Here is a 9272-nt window from a genome sequence, read left to right on the forward strand (position 1 = left end):
AATTCTTCTAGATTCCGGTTGGAATACTTCGATGATTTAGAAAGGAATTCTTCAGAGATTCCAATGAGAATTCTTATCGGATTCTGATGGGAATTCCTCTCGGATTCTGATGAGAATCTCTCTTCAATGATGATGTGAGTTCTACTGATAAACTGTTACTCCAGTCCGTGATGGTTGACTACATGTTTTTGACTGCTGGCGAAGTACGCTTTGATTGATATTTTGGTGGCTCTCCGTTATTCTTCATATCAACCTTACTTTGATGCATCAAATCAATTAGATATTGCCTTTTCATATTTAACACCCAGTACAATTTCGCTACCACATGGAAATCTTTCTCAGAAATGAGAATCAAGCTCATTTGTCTTTCACTCATTTCATTATGATAGGGTGAATAAAGGAAATGACTCTTTTGCCACGATATCACTGCTAACTAATTTTTCAAATTCTGGGGGGCCATTTTTTTTCTAGGGAGGGCTAAGCCCCCTATCTTCCTTTAATGTACGCCAATGGCCATTACGTATAAGCCATGTTATGAGCCAGTTTCGATTAGCTGATCGAGATTTCACCATCAATTGAGTGGACTGCTCGGCATTTTGTTTTGAGAAATTTGCATGGCAACCATCATCATTTCGTCATCATCATCATTTTGTTTCATTTTCGCAAGTGTTCCGCATAAAAAGAAAAGATTAGTGTTAGGTCTCCTGTCATTTCACGCGTTTCGTAAAATCAAGGTGAATGATATAAGAACCCTGCGTAAAATAGCTTATACTTTGTATACGAGAAAGGCAAAAAGTGATAAGGAATTTGAAATTCAATCGTAGTAGACATTTGAAATTCCAGCATACTAAGGCTTTAGTCCGATTCGCGAATTGAAATCAAATTAAACTTAAAAGTGACAGTTCGGAAATTATGAAATGCTCGCAGAACAAGATTATTTTTGACAAATATTGAATAATTTTTGATAGGTGGTCTTGCTGGGTAGCACCAGCCATTCTTATGATCGGGGGGCTCATAAGAATGGCTGGTGCCAACCAGCAAGACCACCTATCAAAAATTATTCAATATTTGTCAAAATATTCTGTTTGCGAGCAGGTTATTGAAAATTTTGAACTGTCATTTTTAAGTTCAATTTGATTTTTATTCGCGAATCGGACCAAATCTAAGGCTTTGGTCCGATTCATGAATCAGAATTGAATTAAACTTAAAAGTGACAGTTCAAAATTTTCTAAATAACCCTGCTCACAGAGCAAGATCTACTTTTGACAGATAATGAATCATTTTTGACAGATAATGTGACCAGACGTTCCGCGTTTCGCGGGACGCTGCATTTTTCAACTACGTTTTAAAAATTTATTACAATTCATACAGCCTTACGAATAATTTTCCAATTTTTTTTAGACAAAATCTATGATGCGAAATGCACTTTTGGAGGATCCATTTTCAAGCCAGTGACGTAATCCAGATAGGCGTCATTTTTAAGTTTAATTCGATTTTAATTCACGAATCGGACCAAAGCATAAGAAGTTTTTTGACGTAGGACTTACGTCTTTCTTTACTATACTGGGTGTCATTTAGATTTTTGGAAATCGAGAGCGTTACGCTGGAAGGGAAGATTTTGAACGTTACTAGCGCCTTTATCTTTCGATGGATTTATAAGATTTATATATCAATCGACTCGGACACTCTCCACCATTTTGCCTATTTCATTGAAACTTAAGATTATTAACGATAAGCTATTGAAAAATTTAATTCTTGTCAAAACCAGTAAAAATTTCATATGTAACCAATTCCGTGCATTCCTAACACAGACATCAGAATGCGGTATGTCACGGGCCTTCGGGTCTACCGTAAGATTTTCTTAGTGTATAAAAGCAGCAGTGCCTGCCGTGTGCGAGTCGGATTCCAGTTCGAGACAGCAACACGTACGGACGTGTTTTTTGCTCGCGCATTTTTTCGAAGTGTTTTTTCTCGTTCTTTCGCTGTTTACGTTTTCGCTTGTCGCGTTGGCGTTATTTTCACCCGGACCCGTCATGGGAGACTCGGTGGCCGATTCGGTCGCTGGAAAAGTGCCTAAGCGCACTGCTCTTGGAGGCGCGGGTAACCCCTCCAAGCAGCTTTTGCAGAGCAACGTGTTCTCGCCGTTGCCGCTTGATGACGCCGGCAATCCGCCGAAAAAGAGGAAGAAGCAGCAATCGCAGCTGCCGCAGGTGCAACCGGAGCGGAAGGAGAAGTGCCCGCCCGTGTTTGTGAAGGGCGATCCGCCGGATTTACGCCCAAAATTCGCCAGCTGATCGCTAAGGGGCTGAAATGTACTTTTCGGCTCTGCAGCGAGGGCGTGAAAGTGATGCCGGCCAACAGGGACCATCATCAATCCGTCGTGGAGTTCCTCGAGGTCCACAAGTATGAGTACTACACTCATGACCACCCCGGCACGAAGCCGCTCAAGGCTTTGCTGCGAGGACTTCACGACATGAAGGAGGAAGAGCTCCAAGCAGAGCTTGAAAGTTGCGGACTGAAGCCAGTAGCCGTCCACAAGATCGCTCGTCACGACAAGGCGAGGAAATATCGCGACCAGCTTTACCTGATCCATCTAGAGCACGGCTCCACTACCTGGAAGGACCTGAAGCTGGTTGGCGTTATAAATTACACCGTCGTTGACTGGGAGCGATATCGGCCAGTGCACCGCGATGTCACGCAATGCACCAACTGCTTCAATTTCGGGCACGGCACCAGGAACTGCCGCATGAAGCCGCGCTGCAACAAGTGTGGCGAACCCCATCCGACTGATGAGTGCGACAAAATGGAGGTGGCCGATCCCAAGTGCGCCAACTGTGGCGACAAACATCGGGCCACCACAAAGAGCTGCCCAAAGCGAGCCGAGTTCCTGGAAATCCGGAAGAAGGCTTCCACCAGGACCATTCCGAAGAAGAACCGTGTTCCTGTAATCAACGAGGTGAACTTTCCAGCCATCCCGGCTCCCCGTCGTGTGATTCCAATACTCCCACCGCTACAGCCGCACAAGCGACTGGCAGCGGCAGCTGCATCGGTCCAAGCTCCAGCATCGTCGGCACCATCCACCAGCGAATGGCCCCGCTTCCTCCTCCTGGGTTCCGTCGGCAGTCGGAGAACGAAGCCGTCCCACCGGAAGAATCTGCCCCGCTGTACACTCCGGAGCAGCTGATGCCGATCTTCGCGCAGCTCGCCACTCGACTGCGCGGCTGCAAAACCCGATTCGACCAGGTCTTCACACTTGGCATGTTCATCATTGAAAATGGCTGCTAGGGTGGGCCTGGTCAACTGGAACGCTTGCTCGCTAAAGAGCAAAACAATCGAGCTGAAGGATTTCCTTGAGGAGAAGGAAATAGACGTGGCGTTCATCACCGAAACGCACCTAAAACCGGAGGTGAACATCAACATCCCGGACTTCCGCATCGTGCGACTCGACCGGCCGACCAGGGGAGGTGGTGTGGCCATCGCTCTTCGATACAACATCAACTGTCGTCTGCTTCCAAGCTTCCAGCTCAGTGTCATCGAGGCCATCGGTGTCGAAATCACCACTTCGGTCGGCACAATCGCGCTCATCGCGGCGTACTGTCCAACGCAAGCCAAAGCCGGCGATGGATCATCGGCTGCCCTTCGGAGGGACATCGTCAAGCTGACGCGGAGGCAAGGCCAGTATATCATTGCCGGCGACTTGAATGCCAAACATCAAGCCTGGGGCAACAGTCGCGGCAATCGAAACGGCACCATCTGGAGCAACGACATGGAGGAAGGCCACTACACGATCCTGAGCCCGGATTCCCCACTCGGCTGAGTCGGTCCGGTGCCCACGCAACGCTCGACCTCTACGTAACAAACCTGAGTGACCACGTCTCGCAGCCGGTTGTATACCAGGAGCTCAGTTCGGATCACTATCCGGTGGTGGCGGAACTGGGCTCCTCGGTCAATCGGCACCAGCAGTTACGGCGGAACTACCACCGAGTGAACTGGCAGCGTTTCCAGCAGTGCGTCGATAACACCGTCGACTACGAGGTGCGTCCGGAGACGCCGGAAAGTATCGACCGCCAGCTGTGCGCTATCGAGGAGGCGATCACGGCGGCCCGAGAGCAACACGTACCGACGGCTCGGCAGGTAAGCAACTCCTTAAACATCGATACACTCACCAAAGATTTGATTCGATTGCGGAATGTCACTCGCAGGCAGTTTCAGCGTACTGGACTGCCTGAGCTTAAGGCACGCTGCAATCGAATCACAAAATTATCAAGGCCAGAATGGTGGACCTCAAAATAACGACTTCTCGAATAAAATCCGCACTCTCCCAGATTATGCTAAGCCGTTCTGGAAAATGACCAAAATTCTAAAATCCAAGCCTCGGCCCATTCCACCTTTGATCCCACTAGACAATAATGGCTCTAAGGATCGCTTGATAACTCCTGCAGAGAAGGTCGCTGAAATAGGTCGTCACTTCGTCAGCTCACACAATCTTGGGCAGAACATCGTCAGTCCACACGAAGCAGCTGTCAACGAGCATGCTAACAACATCCATTTGATTCCCAACGACTTCTCGGAGGAGTTGGAGATCTCAGCTGACGAATTGACGGCCTATATCAAATCGTCGAAGAACATGAAGGCCCCAGGCTTCGACAGCATCCTGAATCTCGAGCTCAAACACATGAGTGCTCCGTTCTTTGAGCACCTCTCGCTGATCTTTAATCAGTGTCTCCGGCTTAGCTACTTCCCATCGTCCTGGAAGTCAGCGAAAGTCATCCCCATCCGGAAGCCTGGGAAGGATCCTTCCTCACCCAAAAGTTATCGACCCATCAGCCTTCTCTCAGGGTTATCCAAGCTATTCGAAAAAGCTATTCATCATCGGTTACTTGAGTCTGCCGAAAATCTCAACATCTTGCTCGAGGAACAGTTTGGTTTCCGACGCGGTCGCTCAACTGTACACCAACTGACCTGAGTTACCAACGTCCTCAGACGGAACAAGTTTGTCTCGAAAACATCCGCCATGGCCTTACTCGATGTCGAGAAGGCATTTGACAATGTATGGCATGATGGCCTGGTGTACAAACTACAACGCTACAATCTTCCCAGCTACCTGGTGAAAATCATCAACAATTACCTGTCGGCAAGGACATTCCGGGTCTCAATCAGCGGAGCGAGTTCTAATGCGCACAATTGCGTCGCAGGCTGTTCCCAGGGCAGTATCCTCGTGCCCTGGCTTTTCTTTCTGTTCACCTCCGACATGCCAGAACCTTCAGAAGGCGGCATTCTGTCTCTGTTCGCAGATTACACATCCATCGTCTACCAAGGTAGAGTGATCATAGCACTTGTGGCAAAACTCCAACGAGTGCAGGATGCCCTGACAGAGTACCTCACCAGCTGGTAGATCTGTATCAACGCGGTGAAGACCCAGGTTATCATTTTCTTCCACTCTAAATCCCCTAAACATATTCCACCTGGGGACTGTAAAATCATCCTCAATGGTACGACTGTGGAATGGGCCAATGAGGCCGAGTACCTCGACAGCAAGCTTATGTTGACCCTCGACAGCAAGCTTATTTTCCGTCAACAGGTTGACAAGACGGTGATAAAGTGTAACGTCTTGTTGAAACTACTGTACCCTTTGATCAACCGCCGGTCGTCATTGTCCCTGAAAATAAGCTTGCTGTCTACAAGCAAATCATCCTCCCTGTGATCGAATACGGCATGCCGGTCTGGGAAAGCTGCGCTAAAACCCACCACCTCAAACTTCAACGGGTCCAAAACAAATTCCTGAGGATGATCCTCAACACCCCTCCCAAGACTAGAACATCCGAGATCCACCATCTGGCCGGGATAAAAACCTTACATGAACGCTTTGGTGAGTATAAAGAAAAGTTGAGGGTCCGTTGCTTGCATTCGGATCAGGCTCCAATTAGGGCGCTAGTTCTAATCTAGGTTATCAAATTTCTTATTGTAAATATTAGTGTACATAGTAGTTAGGTTATCAAATTTAAAAACACACCAGCGCCTCCTAAAGGCCGTCATGATATATCATATTAACACTTAAATAACAATGTAAACATAAAAATTTAAAATTGAAGTTGGAGGGCCAAGCCGGTCGAGCACTGTACATGTAAAAAATAATTGTAGAACAGAAAATGAAACAATAAAGAAGAATTTTACTACTACTACCGTGTGCGAGTCATTACAATTTGTGACAGCAGCGCGTACTGACGTGCTTTTTGCTCGCGCATTTTTCGTTTCGTTCGTTCGTTCGCTGTGTTACACAGCGACAGCATGCAGTCAGCAGCGGTAGAACTGTCGGTGGGTGGTGGGTCTGCGAATATGCATGAAAGAAGTGGGCGCATTTTTTTTGTCATACTGTGCTTGATGATGGTTGGATGCAGTGGTGTCGGTTGCGATGGATGCTATCACCCATCGCATCGCACCGCTCGGATTTCACGGCTAGAGGCCGATGATGTCTGAGGTAGCGAGTGCAGCGGTGGTGAATGAAGAAGAATAATTTGATTAAAATAATTACTTTTATTTTTTGCAGAAGGCATTAGCAATTAAAGATGCACAATCAGCAATAGCGTTAATATCCATTTTAGATTAAAAACTTTCGCTGTATTACATGTAAATGTTTTAAGAAAAACCCTTAAAAAGTTCCCCTAAAATAACACATTTTGCCCAAGTCTGAAAAATTTACAAATAGCAAACTTCAAATACTATCATCAATAAGAAATCAATAAATGCCCTACATTTGCTTGAGTAAATAAGGGCTTAATAGTGAGATACAAAGCAATTTTAATTATGTATTTAATTATAAGTTTTATTTCCAGAAGTTTTGAATAAACAAATTGCTAATAATTCTACACGGCATGGAAGTTGTCGTTTCCAATATCAATACCTATAATCAAGCTCCATAGATCCAAAAGTTATAAGTTTAATGTAAATACGTTACGTTTATACAAGTCCTACGTCTACTCGCGGTTATGTTGAAAACATTACCCATTGCTCGTTTTTTTTTCAATTTCGTTTATTTGGTAGGCTCAGGCGTGTATAACACTTTACGGAGCCATTGTTCTTTGTGATATATACAATCAATATCATTTTATTATACGGTTAGTAAGAGGGGGGTAGAAGCCAGCGTACTCGTGGTGACTCGAGGTTAGTTTACAATGTTTAAGGATGGACGGGGCTTAGGATTTGGGATCAGGAAATTTCAGCTTCTCATCCGGGCATTTGGCGTGTCGTCGTGCTCGAGGAATGGTTCGACTGGAAGCATCTTCCGGATGGCAAGAGCTATGGAGCTCTACGGAACAAAAAGGCAGAGACAGAATAAAAAAAAACTTTGAAGAAAGAAAAAAAAAACAAAATGTTAGATTATTATGTCAGAGGCACAAAGAAACTATAAATAACCTGCATATAGACAACATCACGATCTCCCAAAACACCGCGAACTTCCCTGAAGGGTTGTTTACCTCGGGCCACAAGGGTATCCAATAATTGCTCTCTGGAGGCGTCATTTTCCGAGCAGGACCAAACTACGTGATCGATGTCATCATAATCGGCTCCGCACCTACATAAGTTGCTATCGACAAGGTTTATTCTGTACAGATGTGCGTTTAGTGAATAGTGATTGGACATTAGCCTCGACATCGTGCGAATGAAGCCTCGACTTAAGTCCTCACCTCTGAACCACGCTCGCCCAGAAACTTTTGGAACTATGGAAAATAGCCACCGTCAAAGTTCGTTGTGTGTCCAATTTCTTTGCCAACTTTGAAGAGTACTCTGACGGACTAATAGGAAAAACTTGTTGCTCGAGTATTGTCTATCATAAACTTCACCTTCCTGTGCGCCCACCTTTGCCAGCGAGTCTGCCTTCTCATTGCCGTAGATTGAGCAGTGAGATGGGACCCAAACAAAGGTAATCTTGAATGATCTTTCGACCAAAACACGCATCTGCTCTCTTATGTTTGTAAGAAAGTAAGATGCGTGCTTAACAGGTTTCATCGACCGGAGTGCCTCGATAGAACTAAGACTATCCGAGAAGACGAAATAATGGTCTACGGGCTGATTGGAAATTATCCCCAAAGCGAAGTTAATTGCTGCCAGCTCAGCAACATAAACCGAACACGGTTCCTGAAGTTTCCGGAAGGTGGTTGAAGTTACATTGAAAACACCGAAGCCAGTGGATCCGTTAATGCGAGAACCATCAGTGAAATATCTGTTGTTGCAATTGACATGTTCATATTTTTCTGAAAAAAGGGAGGGAATAGATATTTGTCGAAGATGATCTGGTATTCCTTGAATAGCATGTTTCATGGACAGATCGTATTCAATTGAGGAACTGTCGTTGGTGAAGAGAAATCGAGGTGGATTATAACACGGAAGACAAAGATCTGAAAAAATGTAGTTGAGATAGACTCTAAGGAATCTTGTACGACAAGTCAGTTCAAGCATTTTATTGAAGCTACTTAAGACAAGTGTGTTACTTGTTCCACATTTGACGAGTATTCTAAGTGAGAGCTCCCAGTAACGGTACTTTAAAGGAGTGACTCCAGCAAGCACCTCCAGGCTCATGTTATGCGTTGAATGCATGCAGCCAAGGGCAATACGCAAACAACGATACTGAATTCGTTCCAATTTGATCAGGTGGCAATCAGCTACTGAGAGGAAGCAGAAAGAACCATACTCTAAAACAGAGAGAATAGTCGTTCTATAGAGTTTGATGTGGTAGAAAATGGATCCTTTTCCGGCATTTTTGTATCAAATACTCAAAATGGAGTTTCCATGTACATTTAGAATCAAACACGACCCCAAGGTATTTAGAAGATAAAGATTGGTTGATGTCATCATTCAACAGTTTTAGTTCAGTTGAGCTGGGTACCGCTTCCTAGTAAACACAACCAACTAAGTTTTTTGCGGTGAAAACTCGATCCCTAGATGTCTGACCCAAACAGTCAGATTATCTAGGGTACTTTGCAATGGTCCTTGCAAGACAGCTGCACATGGTCCTCTTAGAGAGACCACGGCATCATCTGCAAGTTGTCTGAGCGTGCATTGTCCTTCCAAACAATTGTCAATATCTTTAACATAGAAATTATAAAGCAAGGGACTTAAACATGATCCTTGGGGAAGGCCCATGTAGCTATTTCTGGAAGTTGTCAGAGTGCCGAGTGTGAAGTTCATTTGTTATTCTGACAACAAATTATACAAGAAATTGTTCAAAATAACGGGTAATCCACTACTGTGCAGATTGTCTGACAGTACTTCTA

This window comes from Armigeres subalbatus, chromosome 3 (assembly GCF_024139115.2).
Source record: "Armigeres subalbatus isolate Guangzhou_Male chromosome 3, GZ_Asu_2, whole genome shotgun sequence".
In the NCBI taxonomy this organism is placed as follows: Eukaryota; Metazoa; Arthropoda; class Insecta; order Diptera; family Culicidae; genus Armigeres; species Armigeres subalbatus.